We start from the raw sequence: 25,627 nt of genomic DNA on the forward strand, positions 1-25,627 counted from the left end.
GTCGCGCCCCGGCAAGAACAATGACATGAAAATAATGATTTTGAAGTTGGAATAGTGACAGATGCGTTTTGTTGGCTTCCACGTGCTAGAAAAACGTCACATTTCTAGCTAGAAGGCAGGAACAGTCTCACTTTAGAGTTGACGGAGGCATCCACAATATCATTTCATAGAGCCTAGTCGAATTTACTTTCAAAAATATTTTTCTGGAAGATTAAACATGTCTGTACTATGCCGATGGAAATTTTATAATTTTCTTAAAATCGTTCTTGTGAGAATAATGCATCTTTTCGTTATCAGGGCCCGCTCTAGGGGCGGGCAACCCGGACATTTGTCCGGGGCGCCAAAATTTAGGGGCGCCATTTTGGCTGTAAGTATGAGAAAAATATTGATGTGTTAAATACCCAATTAATAGAAAATTTGCTTTTATTAAAATTTAAATAAAATGATTTGATTTTTATTGAAAATAAAGAATATGTACCTTTATATTTAAAAAAAAAAATATATATATATTCTTAAGGGGCGGTAATTTGTCTTTTACTCGGGGGGGGGGGGCGTAAACGCTAGAGCGGGCGTTGTCTTTATGTCACTATTCTTGCCAGGGTGCGATGTATCAGCTGACTGTAAGAAAGCGTCAAAAGTGATTTCCAAAATTTAGAAATTTATTGATTGTACATATCAATTGATTCACATCTCGGTTGACTGATATATGGAGATTTTTGCGAAAAGAGCTGAACCATTTTTCATTGTCTACCTAATTTCGAGATCGGCAATTGATTAAAGAATCTGTACCAAGGAGGAGCGAAGCAGTGCGAGGATAAATATATACGCGATCGGTTTCTTTTTGCTCGTTCGTCGAACGAAGCCCGGCGGCATGACTGACGTCGTGAATCAGAATCGCGCGACGCGTTAATCCTGTCTTTGTCCAGATAACGATCGCCGCGAGGATCGTTTGGCAGACGGCGACGATTTGGAAACATTAGTGAAAGGATCTTCATTCGGCTTGGCCGGTCAGCCTATTAGTCTAAATCCGAGAGCTCGATGGACGAAGGCGTCAACCACACTGATAGATCGCTCATTTGGCCGCAGGCGACGATATTCGAAGGCGACGTTGTATGATTTCGAACGCATGGAAATCGATCGCCTCTCGGACACTGCTCGCATTTTTCTGTTACGACGTCAGATCGGCCGATACTAAAAACAAACGTGTCTGAGAGCGGACACGTGGCCAGGCGTGTAAGTAACGCCCGAGGTTGTCGAGGCGGAGTGACGGGTCTATTACTTAAGGGTCTCTCGTGTAAATTTTCATGAATTTTTTTCAGAGTGATGGTAATATTTTTTATTGTACTTTACTCAACTTTTATACAGTTCTAATTACTCGTTTCTTGTTACGGAGAAAAATGAGTGAAATTTAAAACAGTGGAGAAGTTCTATTGAAATTTAATGAAGACAATTTTTGCATGAAGATCTGCAGTCTATTAATCGGTATGTTTATCGCTACCGCCACTGCTAAAATAGATAATTTATTTAGGAAGTTAAATTGCATATTTAAAGTTATAATTTCGACGGATCGAGGAAGTCATCTAGCTCTCTTTGATCTTCTATTTTTTGTTCGACGATTTATAAAAGAGAAACGCAAATAGAAGAAGCTCGAGGGGCCACTGACACGCAGCGACAGGCACCGATCTATCTCATGCTACAGATCGAAGAATCTCTATCCGCCGCGCGGCACGTGCTATCTAACTTCATCAATGAGCCATACATTACTCGACCGCGCACTGTCGCTCTTGCGAAAGCAGACGTGATCCTTGAGAGCAGATTCGTTTGCATAATTTTCAGGGACACGCCGCAATCCGTGCGCGCGCGCATCGAAACTGGTGCATCCGGACCGGACGCCCTTAAACTTTAAATCAGAATAACTTTTTTACGAATGGACCAAACGACTTCAATTTCTCTGTAAGGCTAGAAGAATTTTAGTTAGTCTTACTAATTCTATTATTCTAGCTATTCTAGCGATTCATTAGAAATTCTTCTAATGTTCTTACTGTTTTAATTTACACATATTCAATTTTGTCATAAATGCATAAAATCCGCTGTCGAGAGATCAGTTATGCTCCTAACCGTAGCATCGCATGGCCTAATCGGGCGTTGAAATCACCGGGCGCGCCGCTTGCGCGAGTGTCGAAGTCTCCGACGCGTTTCGAGCGTTTTACACACCGCGTGTCTTCGGATTCGCACGTATTGCGAATTGCGAAAGTGCGCGCGTATACACGCCTGTCGAAGCTGGTCTTGATAAAGGAAGCCGTCGTCGTCGATCCGAGAAATCGCGGGGACGGTTTCGCAGCCGTTTCATGCGACACACGATCCAGTTACCGAAGAAGCTAATCCTCGCTCGTCCGGTTCCGACGAAAGAGAAATCCGCTCGAGAACAACTCGTCGTCTATGAAGACCGTCGCGACGATGAACCAGAAAGAGAGAGAGAGAGAGAGAGAGGTGTCTTCCAGGAGAGCAAGAACCCAACAGCGTGAAAGGAGCAAAACCGAGAAGCTCCGACAATAGCGAAAAGCGTTAATTGCGGGGAATGCGAAGACGTTAGGCGCGGTGACCGGCTCGGAATCGAAAGTGTACATTTCTGAAACCGTGGTCCCGTACGACCGATGATCCGGAACGGTTGAACGGCTCCGTTTACAAGTCGTTAACCATAAAAACACCGAGATAAACCGCCTCTCGCCCGGCGAAACGTCTGGCGCCCGTTGCTTGTCTCGTACTGGCTCAATACTGCTCTATACAGGTACTTTGATCGAGCAAATGGAGAATTCATCATCGTACTTATTCAGAAATTTGACGTGGGAAATTTGTTCCTTAATGTTACAGGCTGATGCAAGAATAAACGAACATGATTGGTCTCTTACAAGTAGATCGTAAAGAAAACTTGTCTGCGTCAGTTGCGAGATATAAGAGTCAGACCAACGTTATTCCTTTAATAAGTTCAACAAGCTCGAAATAATACAGCTTCTCAAATCATTTTAATCTTTCTACTGCTTCCGCTTTAATGCAGTCGGCGAGTCAGTTTCTTTGATTTTCTAGGGGGAAGAACGGTGGAAGAAAGCTAGACAACGTGTCATCCGTCTAGACAGGGTACCGATCGGGTTGAATTTGCATATCGTACTTTCCCCTGTTCCCGTTCGATAGCCGTCCGCGAGTAGGAGAAACTCTGCTAATCAGATTTTTCGCGAGGGCTACGACGTAACGCGTCCACTTTAGATAGCACGATCTGAAGCGGGCTGTAGCGGGCTGTAGCGGGCCGAAACGGGCCCGACGATATTTCCCGGGTTCGAATCGTCGTGCGGTTTAACGAGCTGCTGTTGGTGTCCCGCTCTCCTCGGACCTTCGCAGATTTCCGGTAACTTAATCGCGAACGGCTCGCTTCTCGGAATTTCGTTTCCCTCGAGCGAGCGCTGGCAACGAGCAGAGCCGAGGCGGTTTATCTCCCGAAAGGTGGAGTTTCTCCGGCGCGACTTCGTGAGTAATGTCCTCGGGAAACGGTAGCTGGTTCCGTGGAACGACCAGCGAAATAAGAAGAAGGAAAGAGGCACGATCCTCGCGGACTGACATCTGTTACGTGAATCAAGCCTGACCGAGGCGACGTCGCTCGAGATCGGCCGAGATCCACGATCCAGTTTTCGGTTTCTAGAAAGTCAGGATGAGCCGGGCGTGGTTCGACTTTCTGTCTCTCTTTCTCTGTTTCTCTTTTCTCTCTCACCCTTCGTCACTCTTTCTCTCTCTTACGTCGCACCGAGGCGTCCTTGCCGTGTGATTTCTCTCCTGGCATTCACTTATATGCTACTCACCCGCTCCCGTTTCCCCTCGATTCATGAAAAATGAACGACGTTTCTCGGGAGCCGCAGCGAATTTACGATTGCGCGCCCGGAATCTCCCCATGCGCAATTTCGAGTCGAGTAATTACACATTCTGTGCCGATGGGAGGGCGAATGCTCAAGAGCGCGAGGTAATGAGCACGCCTCCAGGGCCGAACACCAGAGCGACAAAATTGCAACCTTCGGGGTTCGAGAGTGTTTTCTCGACTCTCGATACTTCCTTTCACTTGTTTCGGAATCTCGTTCTATGACGGGAAATTTTTGCCCGGCTCTTGGACCAAGCTTCTCTCTACTTGCTCTTTCCGATAACATTTAATTGTTCTTCACTTCCATTTGAACCGTTGCACATTATTTTTCAATTAAAGTGTACAACCAGAAAAGGGATAACACTACAAAAACTTTTTGTGCAACCATCTTTATGGTAAAAGAGGTTTCAGCCTCTTCTTGTCTCGCGTGACGCAACTCCTTTTCAATTCGAAAGAAAAAGAACTGAGGAAAGTGCAGCGTGACAACAAGATGCACAGTGTTTACATGTGCAGTCACGATATTCAAATGCAACGTTTAACGAGCTATTTTATTGTCTGAGCGAAGGCGAAGCGTCTATTGTTAAGCGACCAGCAGACGAGAGACAATTCCGTCGATGAAGACGCCCCGTGCAATTCACGTTAAATCTACGGGACACTGAAAGCGACAGTTTCATATTTATTCAAATTTTCCATTCTTGCATTAGACTGCGGATTTTATGCATTTGTGACAAATATCAGTAAGAGAAACACTAAAAATAGCAAATAGCAAAAGCATTGGAAATGTTAAGAAAGACGAAGATTTCGATCTTACTTCAGTTTGTTGGAATTGAGGTAGACAATTTTTTTGTTGCATAAAGATCCACAGTCCAATCATTATCGTACCAAAAAGAAGAACAGCCAAAATTATACACAACCTAATACTGTTGCGGGCCATCTGAAATGCACCCCACATTAAACTCCGAAAAAAATTTACTTCAGTTTGTTGCAATTGAGGTAGACAATTTTTTTGTTGCATAAGGATCCACAGTCCAATCATTATCGTACCAAAAAGAAGAACAGCCAAAATTGTGCACGACCTAGCACTGTTGCAGACCATCTGAAATGTACCCCACATTAAACTCCGAAAAAAATTAAAAAACAAGCCTCTCGCACACTGTACTCGCTCGTATATTGTGCAAAATTTGTTCCAGTAATTGTCGAGCGATTTCAGTAGCACCCTGCAACTTGTTTTCTTTCACCTGGATCGAGTCAGGGCAGAGGATGCGCGACGAAAAGGGGGGAAGACGGTATAGAGGCATCGATCCGTGTCTCTCCTGGTTGCACAGGCTTGATCCTTCTTTCCGATAAGAGGCCGGAGAGGTGCCGGCATTTAATTACGACCCGCGCCGCTTTAAGCACCGTCCTGTCGTTGATAAACCGCGCGCCGCGCCATTGAATTCGCACGCGAAATTATTGCTCCACGTGTGCGTCGCGCGATTTTCGGCCCTGGACAGCTCGAGCATCTCCGTTCGTCATCGCCGTAATTACCCAGGGTGCCAATGACTTGGCCGCTATAACACCGTAAATTGGCTCGTCGATACAGGTGAACAGGGACGGGGAACAGTCGGGCCCGATCGGATGCCGATACTTTGTGGCGAACCGTAAATTAACGCACGCCGGTCAAATTTGGTTTTAATTGTGCACATCGTTACGAGTGATTTAAGGATGCGTCTTTTAAACGTTGTGGCACAATGTTCTTTGCCGGTCGCGGTATTGCCTGCACCTGCTGAAGCTGTCCGAAAGAAGAGCACGAAGGTGTTGCACAGTGGACGGCGAATATGTTGGTTTTAATTCTTTTGTGGCTTTTGGTAGTATACAGTTTCAATGTTCTTGCATAATTTAACATGTGCAACAGTTGTACCGTCATTTTAACACATTGCACTCGGAGCTATTTTAACTGGAAAATTAAACATTTCTTCCGATCTAGAATATTTCCATTCCTATGATTTTTGAAATTTTATGGATATGAAATTGGCATAATACCTCTTACAATACCTAAATGTTCAGTAATTGATTAGTTACCGATATATTTAATAATGTAAACAATATTTTGAATAATGGTACAGTAATTTTGAGTGCAAAGGGTTAATATCATACACTAATCTTATCTTAAAAAGACTGCTACACACACAATTTTTTCACAAATTTTATTATGACTAGATTACGAGTCTCTATGCGAAAGAATTTTTTAGTCAAATCCAGAGATTTACCCACGGGTAAATCGATCAGCGAAAATCGCGAATGGGAACTGCATCGAATTTACACGTTACTTCCACTAACAATTGCAGACAGACGGAATCGCGCCCACGCGATCGATTCGATCGGATCCGATTGGATCGCGAGTAACGCCTTCGTATTTTTTCGCTGTCAGTCCGGCCCCGATACCATAAATAATAATCGGCGGATAATCGGCGATGCACGCGCACGGCTCGCGTGTACGCGGGACGCTGTCGACAAATTAATTCTGGCCGAGTGACCGGTGCAAGCGCCACGAAACGCGCAGCCCGATGAATAATGAACGGTGTCGTCTGTCAGCTCGAATGAAAGTAACATCGAAAACGATTAAGCCGGCGCAGGAACTGACCGCCAGCATCCCGAGTATCGTTTTACCACCTTTCACCGTTCCTTTCGCCTGTCCCTTCGTCCTCCGCTTTCCTGGCAGCCCTATTTCATCTATTTCGCTTCGCTTTGCACGGTTCCGGGTCCTTTCTGACTCGAGCATTAATAGGGAACACATCGTTCCAATTGTGCATGAAGTAGTTGCGTTTGTGATGCTCTTTTAATTGGAGAATGGATGATTGTTTATTTGATTTTTCAAATGAATGCATCTGAGACATATTCATGGTTGTTAGAAGATATTTTATTTTAATTCTTTGTGGTCGAGTGTGCAGTCTTTCTTCGAGAAGTAGAATTGGCTGACAACGATCAGACGCATCAATCGATTCTAGTACTCCGTAACTGTTATTTTACGGTTTCAGTGATTCAACCTTTTTTTTGTTGTTCGCAATTTCGTATAAAAGGAGAAAATGTATATCTATTTTATGCCTACATGTTCTCCAATAACTATGCGTTAACAAAACCAAACTAGAATTTTATTTCGGCTTAAAGGAAATTAATAACATACATAGTTATCAGACTCTGTTCTGAATCTTCAGCGCGAGTCTGACACGATATTGCAGGGCAAGGGGTTAATCAGGATCGTTGGCGAGCGACTCAAAATTTCTAACAAATGTCTAACCACGTCGAGAAGAGAGACTGGACCAATCATTGGACCGATAGAAGCGGAAGAAAAGGTATACGCGGGTAAAAGCTGGAGAAAGAACATTATCATTGCGTCGGTCGCGTACCGATCGTATCGGCGCACGATAGGTGCACTCGCCAACGTTAATGAGACGTCCTGCTCTGCGAGCCGGTGTACCCGGAGAGTTTCTTCTTTTCCGTGAAATACTAATTACGCCGCGGACCGATCCCACCGTGCCAGCCTAGCAGACCTTAAATCGACGGATGAAAGACGGACGGGAATAAATACGAGCGACTAATCTACGAGCCTCGCAAATTGGTTCGCGTTGAGAAAGTGTTCCTCGCCTAGTAGAAACTGTCCGTCCCTAGTTAGACACGCCTGAAACGGAGAGTCTACTTTGCGGTCGGATGTATACTGGGTGTACCGGTGGCGATGCTGGTGAAACCGAACGGAAGCGATTCCACCTGCAAAAGCAAGCTTTATTTGTTCTTCGTTCGACGGAATCAATTTTCTTCTTTCGACAGAACCTATTTTCTTCGTTCGAGGGAACTTGACTTCGAGTGCTCGCGAGCGCAGTAGATACGGTCAGCCATGAACAGCCGAGATGTCTCTCGCATGCCAGGCGTGGCTGGCGAATTTTTTATGATTTTTAGTAGACAGTGGGTTTCGCACATTTAAGACATAAAAGAATGGGTCGAATTTAAAACAACAAAAATATCAGAAGAATTGAATTCCTATTAAACATATGAAGAAAGACAATTTTCTATTTCACACCGGTTCGTTGCAATTCAGGCAATTTTTACTTTGCGACACGATGTCATGTGCCACGTCGGATCAGCCTCGATCAGGATCGACGGAAAGGGAAGTGATTTCTATCTTTTATTGTTCCGTTTCCTTGAAAACGTATTCGTGCCGCGCTTCACTAACCTTATCGGTCGGCGGAGTCGATCTCTCCATTCGGGATCGCGATGAATGGATTCAGAAGGCTCCCGGAGCCGGCTTCCGGTACTTTTACAGACATCGTGACCCTAATAAGCGTTGCCTATTAGGATTGGAAGGGAAGACAATGCTGTCAGGCAGCGGTGACTGCAATGCCGGTGCTCCAAGGAAGCGACGTATCATCCGTGACTCCTCTGTCCGCGCGGGACATCCTCCCGATAATAGCTTCACGTCTTTCAACGGGACTACGGTTTCTCAGGAGTTCTGGTGCACCTTCTACTCACTGTCTCTCAACCCTGCGTGCCACGGAAGTCGCTTTTACAAAACTACCTGCGTGTCCTCTGAACTGAATTTACTTTCGTTCGGGCGGACCATTCTTTCGCTTGTGCAATTTTATTCTAGTTAAACGAGCACGATCTATACCAGAGATGTATTTTATAGAGCCTGATCACTTTGGTGCAGTTAATTTTGCTCTAATATTTAATCTTGCAAATAATTCCAGCAATAAACCGGGCAGAAAGGTTTAAAGACTTTGTGATCAACTTAGCATTAGTTTCAGCAATGTGTGAATGACAATCACCTTATTCACATAATATCAAAATTATTAGCAAAATGATGTTACGATCTGCTCATAAACGACGCTGAACTATCGAGAAGAAAAATGCAGAAGAAAGAGGCAGATCGCGACGTAGAATGAAATGAAGAGTTAAGAGCGTTCGTTCGTTTGAGCGACGAAACGTTCCTCGAGTGTTTCTCTCAGCGGAGAATTTCACAATTCGAGGCAGCAGGTGTTCGCCAGATCCCCAAGGGTAGCAGAAAGTGTTCGCGAACGCGGATTTCGAGAGGAACAGAAAGTGGAATCGAGACATACCGTCCAGTCAAAGATTTTCAAGCGCAGCGATCCGCAGAATTTCCGACCGTACGAGATATATATTTCTGCGTCTCCGGGTCGAGATAACGTTCGCTGGTTTTCTCTACGGTCTCTCTATGATTTAGATAAACGGCTGCGCTCGGCACAGGCGTTTCCTTATGAAACCTAAACTATCGACGCCGTTGGAATTTCGCTTTATACTCTCACTGCGAGGCGGGCTCGGATTCCAGTTGCTCGTGGACTCTGGTTCAACAAACAATGGGGGAGAGGGTAGGGGTACAGGATGTCTCAAGACAGGTGGTGCTGTCTCCGACAAAAATTCTTTTCATCGAAGAATGGATCGGAAATCTGGAAAACGAAAGGATTTCGTCCAAGGCGTCGATCCGTGATGGTTGAAGACCGAACATTTGCTTAATCTGACAGAATACGGAGAAGATTTTTGTGCAGGACAGGTGATACAAGCTTTAAACGATTTCTTTTTTACCTGAAAAATGAATCGAAACGTGAGAAATACATCTGCGGTCTGCTAATGATTCTTGACATTTGTCTAATTGTAAGTACGAAAGCCAATACACAAGAGGAGAAAAAAGTCTATATTTTTCAAATAGTTTGTTTGGATAACACCCGAGTCTGTTCTGAAGCAGCCGGTGGAAGGAAGACGAGAACGGGTCGAGCAAGATGTCTCGGATGATTCCGAGAAGTGTGTCGATCCACGAGCGTGGAACATAATGGGCCGATTAGGAAGACAATCGAGCGGCGTCGGTATCCTAAACGCTTTCCCGGCTGGAGTCGCCTAGTTTCCAAGCTGGTACACGTTAATCGGCTGAAATTCGCCAAATATTTCCAAGCCGAGCCGAGCGCCGGAAGAAGATTATGCCATTTATAGACGGTAGATCGAGGGCCTGGCACAATGCTCGGCTGAGAATTTTTCTCACGGATTCTCGCGCAACGCGTTTAGGCCCCATCTGGCAACGGTAACGGCCATTTGTCTGCAAATTACGCGATAACGCCGTGCACGAGGAGGACAGAGGGGATCGAAACAAACCCGAAGAAGAAGAGACACGCGTGGTAGGAAACGGGAAAAGAAAGTGAGTCTGTTCGCAACGAATCCTCCGGAGGACTTCCTCCGATGCCGCCGCAGCAATTATAGCAATTACCACTGTACAATTTAATGAACCGAACGTGATAGACAACAGTGACGTGACCGGTAAGAAATTTTTGCCTTTTTTGGCACGGTTTCAATAATGACAGTGTGTCTTGGTAAGAATACCGATGGCGGCGCGCCATTGTCTCGGGCTTGCTTGCTGGATGATGATAAGTTGCATGATGCTGCGAGTCTTTAGTCTCTAGAGACTTCGGATTTGTTTTACAACGTGTGTTCGTTGATAACAGACTGCGTGTTGGTAACAGACTTATAATTAGACAGCAGATTTTATGCATTTAGGACAAAAGCGGGTAGGTGAAACGTGAAACAGTAAAAGCATAGAAAGGATTTAAGGGTATCAGTATACTATCATCATCTTATTTGGATTATTAAAGGAGGAAACTAATTTTTATTTGATTCCAGCATCTTGCAATTGATGCAGAAAATTTGTATTTTGCATAAAGATCCGCAGTCTAAAGTGTTCGCCGACTTTCCAGGACTGTCTCGAGAACGAGACCTTAAAAATTATTCGTCTTCTCCGACTTAGTGTGCATGTATAGGTATAGTTGCATATCTAATTGTTAATAAACGATGAAAGACGACCGAAAAGCTAAAATTGAAGAACAATGTTGGCGACGGGAATGGATTGAACCGCGTTCGGGCTGAAGTCTCCCGCGCGTAATTTTCATGTCGTATCGAATGGACGACCGTCCAATTATATAATCGATCGGACAGACCCGGAATCCGTGTTCCCTTATTCGCTCGGCTCGTTACGCGCGTTTCAGCGACATGACATTTGCATCGGTCACAAAAGAAAGACCAGCCGCGCCGCGGAAAGAAACGGTTCGAGGAACGTCCCCGGTTATCCTCGCTGAAAGCGAAACCGCACCATTATCGACTCATTTTGAAATCGAAACGAGCCTGGTCCGATAACTTTCCTCTCCGCTCGCCGGTTTATTAGTTGGCAAAAAAAGGCGGCGCATATCGAGGTAGCGAGCGCTGGTATCCAGAGCGCACTTTCAAGCGAATCGCAAAAACGACGACTGCATAGGATGCAGCGTTCCAACGCGCGTCCGTAGCCGTGCAACCGCTCTTCGCTTTTCTCGCCGCGCCACGCGAGAGAGGAGAGAGAGAGTTTCCTTTGAAGAGACCCTCGTCAGTCTCTTTCGACAGGGTGGATGGCGAGGGCCGCACCGCGATAATGCGCGAAACAATGTCATTAGAGCGTCGGCTTGCCGAGGAAATCGTTCCACGGAGGTTGTGGCCATGTGCAACGAGCCAACCGGTCCGACCGGCATGCACCGCTCCTCGGTCTGTCTGTCTGTCTGCGAACTCTGGTTTCGCAAACTCGGACGTCCGCCAGCGGGCATTTTCCAGCCTCCGCTCCGCGAGAAACCGGAGAAAATGATCGCGGCCTGCTCGATCGCCGTGTCCAACGGCGGACTGTTCCGTTTGATGTCTTTGTTCCGACCCTCCCTTCGGTCTTCCCGGCGAGCCTTTCTCTCTGCTGCTGGGCCTCCTGGAAACGCGATGCTTCCATTTTCCGATTCTTCACCAGCTCTACGCGACCGACAGCGACTTCCGCAACAATGTTCACTACACTGTTTCTCCAATATTTAGTTTCGTCGACATTTTGTTCTCACAAATTGAGAACAAAAGAACGTACCGAGAGAATACTTTTATTCTCGCTTCAAAAAGTAACTACAAATAACTAATGTTCAGACTGCGGATCTTTATGCATCTATGAAGAACTGTGTTGAAGGAAATATAAAATGGGAAAAAATTCAAGATATTAGGTTGGAAAGAAAATCAAAATAACAAAAACCGTAAGAACTTTCTTTCCGACCTAATAGTTGTAATGTTGCTTTTAATGTATTGTAATAAAGTCGTTAAGGGATGAAATCAATTTTTATGTTATTCCTGCTTCCTATCCATAATCAATGCAAAATAAAAATATTTTGCATAAAGATCCCCAATTTATTTGTGATGATTCAACTGAATATTTGGCCCGGAAACGGTTAAAAGAAGTGAAACCACGAGGCAGATGAGAAAACGAGCGCCGATCTAGAAAACAGGGGAACGCCCGCGAGCGACGCCGGGTGAGATCGATGACCCGCCGTGATTCAATTCGACGTATTAGAAAGCGTCCCTTAATTAATGCGTCCGCTCAATATTAGTGGCAGCACCGAGTGATGGATCCGGCTCGATCGAGCACCGAGACGATGTGATTAATCGTGATCCATGCGTAGCACTGTGGTCCGGGTTAGGCGAGCTTCGGCTGATTGAGAGCCTCAATCGTATCCAGAGACGAATTGAACGGGATTTAATATGAAACCGAAACGATCGGATTTTTATGATATTGTTAGTGATTGTACAGATCTTTCTGGATTCAAATAGTACAATCAATTGCACAAGTCAGATTGCAGATTTTATACATGTTTATAAAGAATGAGTGGATTCAATGCAAATCAGTGCAAACGATTCAACAGTTGAACTATGCTATTGTATTATTTCCAGTTCATTAGAATTATTAACAGATTGCGGATCTTTATGCAAAATGAATGTAACAATCTTAGGTTTTTTAAATGTTTCTACTGGTTCAAACTGTACTAATTCATTTTTATCAGAAACGCATAAAATCTTCAGTATAATTATTCAGAAACGAAATAAATGTCTACAAATTTTTTGTAGCTCGGGATTAAAGCAGACAAGTTTCATTTTGCAATTCTGCTAGTTACTGCCCACTAACTCTGTACGAAATTATTTGTCGTATATGGTTAAAGAATATGTTTTTCGGACTGTAACTCTAATAATTTGATCACCTACTGTTACCGTTGACCACCCGTCTTGATCACAGTCGGGAGAAGAATGATCGAACGATGATTTCCAGCAGCGCGTGAATATTTCATGCGAAAACATTCGGGGAACCGAAGCTGCGTCTTAAACAGGTCCAAAGGAGATCGAGGGATGGACGTCGCGAGAGATAACGTCAAACTGACGAGTCCGCGGAAGTGGAAAAGGCGAATCGTGGAAAGAATAGAGAAGAGAATGAGGCCAACCGATGCCCGACGGCCGAGAGGAAAATTCATGAAAATCTATTCTTGATTTCGGGGCCGATCGTTGCATAGATTCAACCGGCGGCCCTGCTTACTGCCGTCGACTTTCCTCGAAACTGGCTCTGTACCGTTTCGTTCTTCCTTTTCTGTCGATTTCGTTCGTGAATAACCGCGATTCGTCGCCGTGGAACTTTCCTGGCTCAATCTTCACTGATTCAAATGATTTTTACACGTGTACCTATCAAATCTATATGATGTACAAATGTTTTTCGAAAAAGATATACTGTTTTTGAAAAAAAACTGAGGAGATAGTCTGAAAGTAGAAGTTCCACGCTGTAAAATGAGTCCAGTTAGATCATTGTACGATGTCAATTCACGAAGTTACAATTAGACAGCGGATATTTATGCGAGACAAACATTTTCTACCTGATTTGCAACAAACTGGAGTGAAATAGAAATTCATTTTCTTTCTTAATAAGTTGAATAGGTTCAAAATTATGTAATAGTATCTTTTAATGCAACCTACGAACAGCAGTGTATGTTTACTGAAATTGTCGAGGAACGCGACTAATTAGAATCGTAGCACACGTTCCAGACAAACACTTCAGAATGCAGAAGTAGCGAGGAGAACTGCATTTGGAAATTTCGGTAAGATTCATCGATCGGTTCGTCATTCCCGACAGGACCAAGAAGGTCCTGCGAACCTCGCTCTTTGTCCTCGTCATTGTTCTGTTCGACTCGTTAGTTGTTCTCGCCAAACTCGGTGCGATTCTCTTAATCATTCGCGGCCGAGTTCGTCAGAGATGACTCGGGGAGAGCTTTTCCAGAAGGGGCAGCAAACGATCGAACATTGTAATTGCTCGGCGGCGCGCGACGAGGCGTTCGATTTCCCTTTAAACGCTCGAAATCGTTTCCGACTGTCAGCGTATGCAGCTGCGCGATGATTCGCGCGATTTGCCCGATCGAGACATCGCTGTTGGATCGTAGAAGGTTGTACTCGATCGAACCAGCTGTTTCCATCGAGGGATCGCGACACCGATCTCGATCGAACGATTCTCGAGTTCTCGAATTAGGTTGCCGATCGTCGCGTGATTTGACAGTAAAATTTTCGACGACGCCGTTGCGTAAATACGAAGATCGAGGGATCGAGGATCGACTCGCCTCCGGGGATTCGATCAAATCATTCTCTAATGGTGGGGAACACGAGAAATATGATTAGAGCGATGGCCGACAAAAACGAGGCCGAAGTTTCCTGCGATTCCGTGAACCGTCGTCGGGATCCTTTCATTTATGCTTGTTCCGCAAATGATCGGCTACCGATGGCCTTGGAAGGACGCCGAGAACTATACGCCCTCGTTCAGGATACTCGCCAGCAATTTGGGACCGGATCGGACGGCCATTAGGGCGTCCTACAGCTTCCTGGAAGATACAGAAGTTCTTCTTCTTTTTCGTAGAACCGTGAAACGATCGCCTGATTCACGGCTTCCGGTCTCCGGCGATCGACGATCGTCGCGATCTATTTTCCATCGTGAACGGTATCGATGATGGACGAGCGATTTCTCAGAAATGCTGCGATATCTCCTCTGTATTTATCGTTTTTCCCTCGATCACTTCCTCTTATCTTTATGTAATTCTTGTTGGCGATCTTATAACACCGCTGGAAGTAGGTAATATTGCTCAATTGATCTCTTGCAGTCTAGATCTCCGTAGTTAAAATGTTTAACTTAGTCTTAGATTTCTTATTTTACAATTATTGAAGTTTTGAAGACGCTTTCATAGCGTGATTTATTTTTCGGTGCTTCGCGATCGCCGTCGGATAAATGTGAATCGCCGCGCCAGGTCATGCCGTGTCCGCGAATCGCCTCGATTAACGTGCTTGCGTCACGAATGTAAACCGTGGCCTCAAATTTAAGCCGCCAAAGCGGTCTCTCGACGTCGGAATTGTTCTCCGATCGACCAAGGACGTGTTGTGGCGTGTCTCGATCGAACGATACTGTTTCTCGCCCCGGTTTTCTTGGGCAGATCGCGAGCGGATTACACCGATTTCGCGGGATCTCGTGACGCGGAGTAACACGGCTTACGACGAAATCGTGCGCAATTTTGTTGTGCGGGTTACAGGGGTTTCGACGTTTTTTCCTCTCTCTCTCTCTCTCTCTCTCTCTCTCTGTTTCTTTCTCTCGCCTCTGCAGCCGTAAATCAACCGACGCGACAAAAATTACACTGCCGTGCTAACGTCGCGCGATTGCGCCGCGCTCGTAAAAATGTCAGCTCTTTCAGCTGGCACGGCAGCCGGCAGAAACGATCTCCCGACGAATCGCGAGCCGCTCGAAAAAACCAGCTTATAAACTGACCGCCCTTTTCGCTCTCTTTTTCTGGCCCCGTCGACGTCGAAGATTAAAACGTAATCCCGGAGAGGACGGACGCTCCGTCCGCTCGAGGAAACCGCTCCGCGTTACCTGGACAACTTTGTCAAAGAAAGATTACGAATCGACTCGATCTTAGGATTTTTTGAAAATTTTTATAAGCCACGAACGGATCAAGATCCGCAATAGTCGTAAAATAAAGAAGTTCAGATACGTTCAGTTTTTGAAAAATTCACTCTACGTCGACGAGGATTATTACTCAGCCTCCTACTAATCCTCGTTTATCCTTATTTTGATTGTATATGTCGATGTACGTTCATCGATATTATTAGCGATGGTCAGATACGATTGGCGTAATTAGTGAGTCGCAATGTTAATTAGGTCGTATTCGATATTTATCGACAGCAGGCATACCGGATAGATCGAATTGACTCGTTTCTGATTTTTTTCACGACTACTGGAATTGTAAAAATGTTGTGCGAAATCGTTCTACAGAGCAGTAAAAACATTGAATGAATTTAAAAGTACTGTCGTATTGTTTCCAACCCGATAACATTATTAAGAGAAGAAACAAATGTTCATGTTGCTCCTGGTCATTAATGCAGGCAGCTTTTATTTTGCATAAAAATCCGCGGTCTGGTAATATGCGTTAGGCGTGTTCAGTTCATTCAATAAATTGTATCGTTTTCGTTGTTGTTCGTGATATTAGAAGAATTTCTTTTTGGCGAATCGGTAGCGAGTTTCAGGTGGCAAGGTGCGAAGTGGAGCAGAGTTGCGTGAACGGCAATCGTTTCCCCCTTTTTTTACCGATTGCAAAATGATCGTGCCGATGCGTAAACGTGTGCCGGCGTCATTTGAATACCGTCGTCACGAGAATGGAAAGCCAACGACAATCATGAGAGACTCCCAGAGGTTCGAACAATGTCCTCTCCTCTCTGGACTGGCGCAAACGGCAATAAAACGGTTCCCGAACGACAGCGACGTCCACGAAACGACCTCTTTGAAGTCCCTCGCTATTAGCCGGCAGATCAGAAGCCCTCGCGACACCTACTCTCAACAAAAGATCTAAACCAAAACGATTCCAGGTAATGGTTTTATTTCTATAAATCTAGGGCTCTTCGAGAATAGTCTCTCTGTTCTACAATCCTAGCCGCCCTTGCCTTTTATAGATTAACGGCAGTATTTATAGGTGACCCTCGGCCCGGCAAGATGCAAACTGCATGCGATTCATTGTAATGATATTTACTCTACCCCTCCCATAAAAGATTTATTTCGCAGATTAAGACCTTTTTGAGGCCATTAACTTCTTGCAGGTAGAATAAGATTTGTTTTCTAAGGTATTGTGTGTCCCCCTACGTTCACTCGGTACTGAGAATTGCTTTCTTTTCTTCGAGATATTTTTGCAGAGTTTGCAGAATTTTTCATTTTACTTTTCCATCGTTCATGGTTAATGATTACTGGTAACATACACTTTGTTCGTTCTGTGTACATGAAAGACAATAGCAAAATAAAACTTTTTACAAAATACGCTTATATTGAACTGCACTAAACAGGAGAAAATAATTTTTTCCCTGGTTCTCCATAAAATACCGAAACCAGTTGAACGATTAATAATACTTTTCCCCAAAATTTTAAGCAATTAGTTCGTTTCTGCTGTTATAAAATTAGTGTCGGAATAGATAGAAAAATTTAATATAAATTTAAATAAAATCATGACATTAGTGACTATAACAATAAAAGCGTGGAGCGCCCACGAAAATTACGTCAATATAGATTAGCGCACCACGTTTTTATTTTTATAGTCGCCGATGTCATGATTCTATTTATATTGGAATTTATATTAAATTTTTCTATCTATTCCGACACTAATTTTGTAACAGAAGAAATTTTGAACTAACTGCATAAAATTTTGGGGAAAAGTATTATTAATCGTTTAACTGGATTCGGTATTTTATGGAGAACCAGGGAAAAAATTATTTCCTCCTTTTTAGTGCATTTTAATATAAGCATGGTTTTTAAATAAATTTTTTTACATATTTTATTTTCTACTTTTACTGTCATCGGAAGCAAGATTTTACTATGGGATGAGGTTTAAAATTCGATTACAAGATTTGACGCATACAACAACACGGCAAGTTAATATAAGCGTGGTAGAAAAGAATGAAGCTTTTCGACACACTTGGTAGAATACATATAATATAATGTATAATGTATAATTTTTCACTTCAAAATTATAGTAAAAGTAATCGACGTAGTGTACATAATTTCCCGCCATTTCTTACCCACAGAAATAAAATGGTATTTAACTCCAATTTCTTGCAACTACCCATAAAGATACGAATCTGCATAAACATTCGCAACCTCTAATCGTTAGATTGTGGATTCTTACGCATTAGGGGAATATACGAGTTTATAAAATGTAAGAGAACGTGTAAATCGGCGAACACATTAAATGTGTTATTATTCCTTGTTTACCACGAGAAATCTTCTGATATATTAATGAAGATAAGGATTTGCAAAACATCCGCCATTCAATGAGCTGCGACATGACATGCATATAACATGCAGGGACATAAAATTGGCTTGATGCACATTGAACTGAGAAAAAATTACGTTTCGTTCTATTTTCTTTAATATATTGCTGAACGAATCTTCTGAAAATGGTTTAATACAATTCGGTTGGTTAAAATTGTTTCAAAATGGACGCATTGAAACACATTTTCTTTAATAGGCTGGAGTACAAGTTCTATAAAAATAGTTTCGTGCAACCAGATTGTTTAACATCTTTCCAAGATAGGCAGATTGAATCCTTTCGCAAAACATTGAAAATTTCGCACTTCGTCCACAACGTGTTCAATATTGCCAACTTTTAAAGCAATTGCAAAGTCCGAATGGATACCCTTCGACCTCGGGGGACTCCCCGGAGTGCATTCTCGCAGTCAAAGTCCGTTTTCTTCCGGTATACATTGCGCTACGATCGACATCCCGATCCAAGACACCGCGGTCGCTTGTCGATTTGATTTCTCGGATCGAGGCAATATGGGAGCGATCTCGTGCATCGGGTGGCGAGATTCTCGGTCGAGGAAGCGAGCGTGGATCGCGTTTAACGAGAATTTATACGTCGTTTTTTCGCAGAAGACGCGCTCGCGGTTGTAAATGCAAATTCGCGTCGACGCGGATCCTCTCGGTGGCATAAAGGCTGGTTTGCGTGGGCACACATGCGCGCACCGACCACGTCTATTTATACGTCCGCGTGTACGCGTTGTACAATGGGCCTGCGCTGCTTTCAAATTAAATTCGAGCAGTATCGCGATGCCATTGTTGAGCTCATTCCCGTCGCCGGAACCCCACCTCTATCGTAGACAACCGACGAACGCCCACACGACGCAGACGCGCCACCGAAAAAATTCGACTCGCTTCTGAGGACGAACCGGACCCGAGTTCCGGGACCGTTTTGTACAGATATCCAACTGAGGCCTGGCTTTCTGTCCCTGCGAGCCGTACAGTGCTCCACGATTCGCTGTTTAGAAAATTTCAAAATTCAAAAATTGGACAGATTGGAGCATCTTTGACAACATTAGAAATTTTTTTTCGGGATTGAATCCAGCATGAATTTGAAGATTTAAGCTTTCCCTTTACAACAAGCCCCCAAAATTTGACGTGCGATTTTTTTTGGTTGTTTTATGCAATGAAAACGAGGAGTATGTTCGGACTGGATTTAGGTAAAGACACGTTCTTCCTCAAAAAATGGTCCAGTTTGAGACCTTTGTAAATACATTGAAAAATTTTTCTCGCGATTGAGTCTACCATGGATTTGAAGATTTAAGGTCTTTGCAGACTATACCGACACGGCGGCTACCTGCACCGCGCCGCGGTGTATTTCAATGGGGATGCGGCGGGTCGTCGGTACGGCCTAGTATGCGCATCTCTATTGAAATACACAGAAGAAACCCAAAACGGCCTAGCGGCGCGGTGCAGGTAGCCGCCGTGTCGGTATAGTCTGCAAAGACCTTTAAGACCCTAAGGGTCTTTGCCCACTAGACGCCTCCTCTGCCTACCTGCGCCATCGCTCCGTCCCCGTTTTGGGTTTCTTCTGTGTATTTCAATGGGACTGCGCCTGCTATACCTGCAATGGCACCATAGGCAGGTATAGGGAGGTATAGTAGGCGCAGTCCCATTGAAATACACAGAAGAAACCCAAAACGGGGACGGAGCGATGGCACAGGTAGGCAGAGGAGGCGTCTAGTGGGCAAAGACCCTAATAAGCTTCCCCTTTACAGTAAGCCCTAAAAATTTTATGTACGATCTATTTGGCTGTTTTATGGACGAAAAACGATGGGACTGAGCCGGAAGCCTCTCAAGCTTGCAGCTTCGGCGTATACGACCGTTAACGCAACTGTGGCATCAACAGGGCGTCAACTATTACAATAATGGTCCTCAAACTATTGAGTTAGTAAATTAACTAATTTTAAAATTAAAAATCCAGCGTTAGTGAGAGTGGAAGAGGGGGAGAGACCAAATGTCATTATCATAAAATAAAAAATCGGAGACCGGTGGTTTGTCTGGTAGATTTATTAGATCTCCGTATATTTGTAAAGCGTTGGGGTTCGATAAGCCAAGGCCGTCAGCTAGCCGAATCGGTATCACGATCTAGCGATCGATGGACAACATCGGAGAGCTTTCTCGTGTATTGATAAACCGGCGCGATTTTTTTTCCCCGTACGGCCTCGATCGACCGAAGCTCGTTATCGGTGTGCTGCGTTAATTGTGTACGCGTATTTCCGTGAAAAGAAGAGGTCGAGAAGTGAGTTATTGCGAGAGATAGGAGGACAGGTCGCGGAGGAATCGCTCCGAAACGAAACTGGCGAGAGATCGATCTCTGGTTGGACGTCGAATAAAAGAAAATAATGCCTCGAGGGGGGAAACGAGGGAACACACGAGGTTGGCGTATTGGTTTTCTCGCGGAGACCGTTAACGGTGTTGTCGGTCTATTTCGATCGGCGTGGCCAGAACAACAAAAATCGAGGCGCCGCTTCGCTTACCTGTTATCAATTAACTGTTAACGTGGCTGCACCCTCGGAAACCCGTAACCGCCTGGCTGCGTGCGCTATCGAACACCGGCCTGTTTCACTATGAATAATGTATCGCGGTTCGGGGAATTCGTGGCATTTAATCATTGGATCGTTAAGAGCGGACGAACGACCGACTTGCCAGGATTTATGCGGCACCCACGAATATCCATGCGAGGCCATGAGAATCTTCCGCCCCGCGTTCTCTTCCTCCGCGAAGGAAAGTTCTGCTCGATCCTCTTGCTGGAGGATAGCATATGTATAGATATTGTCACACAACACTCCTGTCAATTACAGTCGAGGCTAATTGGATTGCAAATTAATCCAACATCGTTTTTATGGTGTCGACATGTATTGTAATTTTAATAAATCCTAGAGACTGTGATCATTCTTAATTTCTCCTGTTTTCACAGTGTTTACTCATTCTTATTATAAATGCATACGATCTGAAGTCGAATCATTTTACTTTGTGGACTTCTGTTGAGAACTTTCATACATTTATTATTGATTCTACGTGTTTGCCATTGTTACAAAATTCGAAAGATGAGCACAAACTGAAAATGGAGCAGACTGGGAAACGAGACAGTTTTTTGGATAATCGTGAACAAACAAGCCTCTGTCTAAATTTCCAGCAACAAAGACCACAGAATAGTAACGAGGAAATCCTAAAACGTTTGCTATTGTTAGAAAATTACAAAGACAAAGAGAACAACCATGGAGGAACTACAGAGATCAAGATCGATCGACAGGGCCGGTTCGGGACCCGATAGAAAGTCCAGCGAAAATGGCTCGGCGAATATGCGAAAAATGCTTGTAGCGGTAAAGGTTTTCGCGCGTCAGACATAATCGATCACCGTATAGTGGATGGGGTTATCTCTGGGACCCTCGAATGGGCGCAGTCCCTCGGCCTGGAGGCGCGTAAATTTATGAACGAGGAAACGCGCGCGCCGTGGAACCGTGCGCGCGAGCGAAGGCACACAACGAACATACAACATAGCTTTCGCGGTGTCTCGTTGCCTGACCGGCAGAACGAACTGTTCGGTGATATAAGGACGAGGGCGTGGGCGTGTTGCGAGCAGCGCCTGAACTTTTCAGCCAGGGATTCAGCACGGGAATCAACGGAGCAGCCGCGACTTCGGAACTGGTTCCGAGCGAATTAGACGCGAGTGGCCGCGAGCGAGTGAAACTTGTCGCTCGTCGCTCGTGCGTTACGGGAAACGATCCCGTAGATCCATTCGTCATCCCGCTTTTTGTACGGTCAGTTCCTCGAAATCGACCGATTTCTTCGACGTTGCTCGATTTAGAAATCGAACGCCTTTTTTCGATGTCTGTGGCGCTGAGAGGCTTGCTCTACATAGGTGGACGTGGATGCAAGAGACGAAGAGGAGCGTGAACGAGGCCGATTTTTTCGGTGTCGTTCGTTTTAGAAACTGGAGTCTGTTTTAATTTTATTGCTCTAGCTCGAACATTGATTACACAACGAGTTGCTCTAAGAGAACGAATAACAGCGATCATTTTGTGATTTCGATGTTCTTATTTGAACACGACGATTAATTCGAGAACTGATCCAGTAAGAAATTAATTCAGGAGTCGCATACAAGCGTAAAATTTATAAGAGATGTGTTCGATGCCGCTAATCTAGAAATTGAATTTTGTGCTTCGTTTTAATGTAATTGTTCTAGTTCGAACATTGATTACACAACGAGTTCCTCTAAGAGAACGAATAACAGCGATCATTTTGATTTCGATATTCTTATTTGAACACGACGATTAATTGAAAAACTGGTCCAGTAAGAAATTAATTCAGGAGTCGCATACAAGCGTAAAATTTATAAGAGATTTGTTTGATGCCGTTTAATGTAGAAATTGAATTCTGTTCTTCGTTTGAATGTTATTGTTTTAGTTCGAACATTGATTACACAACGAGTTCCCATAAGAGAACGAATAACAGCGATCATTTTGATTTCGATATTCTTATTTGAACCCGACGATTAATTGAAGAACTGGTCCAGTAAGAAATTAATTCAGGAGTCGCATACAAGCGTAAAATTTATAAGAGATTTGTTTGATGCCGTTTAATCTAGAAATTGAATTCTGTTCTTCGTTTGAATGTTATTGTTCTAGTTCGAACATGGATCACGCAATGAGTTGTTCTGGTACAGACGCAGAGAGTTCGTAAGAGAACGGATGACAGCGATCATTTCGATTCCGATGTTCTTATTCGAACACGACGATTCATTTCAGAACGAACGCTCGAAGCAAATTACTGGAGAATCGTCGAGGAACGTCGACATAAGTATAGTGTTCGAAAAGGAGCGTGTGCTCGCCGCAGGAGTACGACCAGGGATTTCTTCGGCGTCCGGCCGGGACGTCTCAATCAATTTCAGGTTCCCGCGCTTTCTTCGGCCGATTCGCGCGACGGTGTTCCCGGCTGGGAGCGCGAGATCCCGGCTTCATAAATATTCAATCGAGACGGCTCGGTCGAAGCGAGTCTTATCACAGAAGAACTCTCGGCCCGAAACCGAGGAAGAAACGTCTAAAGAAATAGAAAATCGACTCACCTTATGCGTCATTCCACGACCTTGAAGCCGGGGGTAGTTGTCTGTGTTCACTTCTGGCTCTTGTCACTTTTTTTCCCACCGGTTGTTCCGTGTCGATCCTCGATCTTCCGATTGTATTTCTTACTTCTGTCTTCTCGTTCACCCAACTGTTATACTGGTCAGTTCACTACCAATCCACGTAGCTTAGATAAAGAGTATAGAGACAGGGAAACAAGAGCAAGCACACAGAGTCCTCCACGTGTCAGGTGGGAATAGAAGAAGAGCTAAGTTAAGCGAAAAGAGATAGCGAGGAGGAGAAAAGAGAAGGGTCACTCTCGTTTCAACAACAACGAACACTGAGATCCTCACACTTCAGGCACTCTTCCTCTTCGTCTTCTTCTTTCAATCCGCCCTTGGACAGTGTCAAAGAGTATGCTCTGTAACTATCCAGATTAAAACGTCCGGTGGAACATCCTGATTCGACAAACAACTACGAACACCGGTGAGGCAAACGCGCTCGCAGATTCACAGGTGGTGCGCGCCTCGTGGCGACCACGTGCTCGAGCGAATGATCGCGACGCGGGAAAGTCCTCCTGAAGATCGAAACTTCTTCAAGATCACTGAACCAACACCTAGATCCTCGATCCCTTTTGACTAGAATGTCCGTGTGATCCCGATCGTCCTGAACCCTCTTCGCGAACACGAGGGAACCTCGTATCAAGATGTTCTTCAACGTCGATCCATCCTCGTGATCGATTTCCCAGACGGAGGAGGAGGAGGCAGCGGGCTGGATGATCCAGGATGATCGCGAGACGACGTGTGTCCCGATCGATCGATCGCCGGTGTGTCGTGTCGACAGGACAACAGCCGAGTCCTGACTGCTGGCGCGGCGGAGGATCGGAAGGAGTCTCGAGCACGTTGCTGAGGCACCGTCCGGCGATCGTTTGGTGCTCGTTGTCCAGGTCCTCTCTCGAGGCGTGTGATATCCCCCCACCACGCGTGTCTGTCCGCCTCGTGGACGAAGCGGAATATCAGCGAGCGCTCTCGCGGAGATTCGTGAGACGCGACTCGCCGCGAGTCGGGGCTTTACTTCTGAGCGAGAAACCTTCTGTGTATGAAGAAGGATGATGAAGAGAGAGAGAGAGAGGGGATAGAGGGGAGGGGGAAGAGAGGGAGAGAGGGAGGGAGAGAGACGGAGGAGGAGGAATCGAGGCGAGGCGCAACGAAGGAACCGTATATACTCGGAGAGTGAAGAAAATACGGAGGAGAGAGGGGAGGGGCAGGGTGGCGAGTGCGCGAAGCAACGAAGGAAAAGCTGATTGGAGGGCAGAGTGAAAGAGATGAAAGTAGATCACAGGAGAGGAGGAAACGAAGAGAGCGAGAGAGAGAGAAACAGTGAGAGCGTTGGTGTGACACAAAGGGGGGGAGAGACGATCGAGGAGAACGCACACAGAGAAGGGTACGGTGTTTGCGGCTTGGGCGGGGAGCAGATCGAACGAACGGACCCGTAGGTTGGCGGGTAGGTTGGTAAGTAGGTAGGTAGGTAGGTAGGTGAACCACGAGGAGCACTGGTAGTCGGCGGGTACAGGAAGGCGAGAGAGAGAGAGAGAGAAAGAGAGTGGAGAGCTCCCCTGCGTGTTAACCGTGAGAGACGTCGGGAAGGTAAGTGCTCTCCTCTCCTTTCAGGTTTGGAGCAGCACCACGCCGGCACGCGACCTGCCCTCTCCCACCCCGTCTCTCTCGCGATCTATCGCACCTTCTCCGTCCGGCAAGGCCTCGCGTCCTCTTCCTTCTCTTCCTCTTTGCTCCACCTTTCCCTCTAACTTCGCCAGCACCTACGATAGCTCTCATCTCCTTCTAACAAGGACCGTTTCCTCTGCCCAGGTTCCTCCTCGCCCGTTTCTCCTTCCCTTGCCAACTTATTCGCCGGCGAAGGGAGCTAGACGAGAGATCCAGCCTGGACCCGAGAACTCTGGACACACAGCTCTACACACGGTCCCGCGCGCGCTAGCACAACACGCACCACTCCTTCTCGATGGACACACACCGGAATCCTCCCACCTAGGTCACGGGAGAGACAGAGAACCGAGGAATTCGTTCTAGGTGCACTCTACCACAGCGTTAAGCGCGCCGACAGCTAATTCGACTGGCAACTGTACCGACACCTCACCGGGATCGGGGAGCTTTTTCTTTTCGCTTTTTCTTCTCTCTCTCTCTCTCTCTTTCGCTCTTGTCGTCGTTTTGTTCGTATTGGAGAGCACTAATCAGAGAATGATCTGCTTCCCGGTATGGAAGCGTGGTCGCGTCACCGGGAGTCTTTTATCTGAGGTCTGTTTCTTGAGGTATAAGAGCATTGTTTGGGAATTCGAGCTGCTCGACGCACGTGCACCTTTGTTTGGAGCATGTATCGATGGGTGAGCGATAGTTGGCTTGGGTCCTAGGTCCAGGGTGCTCTGACAATGAT

The 25,627-nt window shown here is 45.3% G+C and overlaps 1 protein-coding gene across 1 annotated transcript in view; it reads right to left on the bottom strand.

Moving 5' to 3' along the window:
* Window positions 1-24,295, bottom strand: part of LOC143214222 (uncharacterized) — a 32,229-nt gene extending 7,934 nt beyond the window's left edge. The window contains exon 1 of the mRNA XM_076434972.1: window positions 23,185-24,295. The gene's annotated coding sequence lies outside the window, so the exon portion shown is untranslated. The remainder of the gene's footprint in view (window positions 1-23,184) is intronic.
* Window positions 24,296-25,627: the final 1,332 nt, after the last annotated feature.

Source organism: Lasioglossum baleicum, chromosome 1 (assembly GCF_051020765.1).
Source record: "Lasioglossum baleicum chromosome 1, iyLasBale1, whole genome shotgun sequence".
Classification (NCBI taxonomy): Eukaryota; Metazoa; Arthropoda; class Insecta; order Hymenoptera; family Halictidae; genus Lasioglossum; species Lasioglossum baleicum.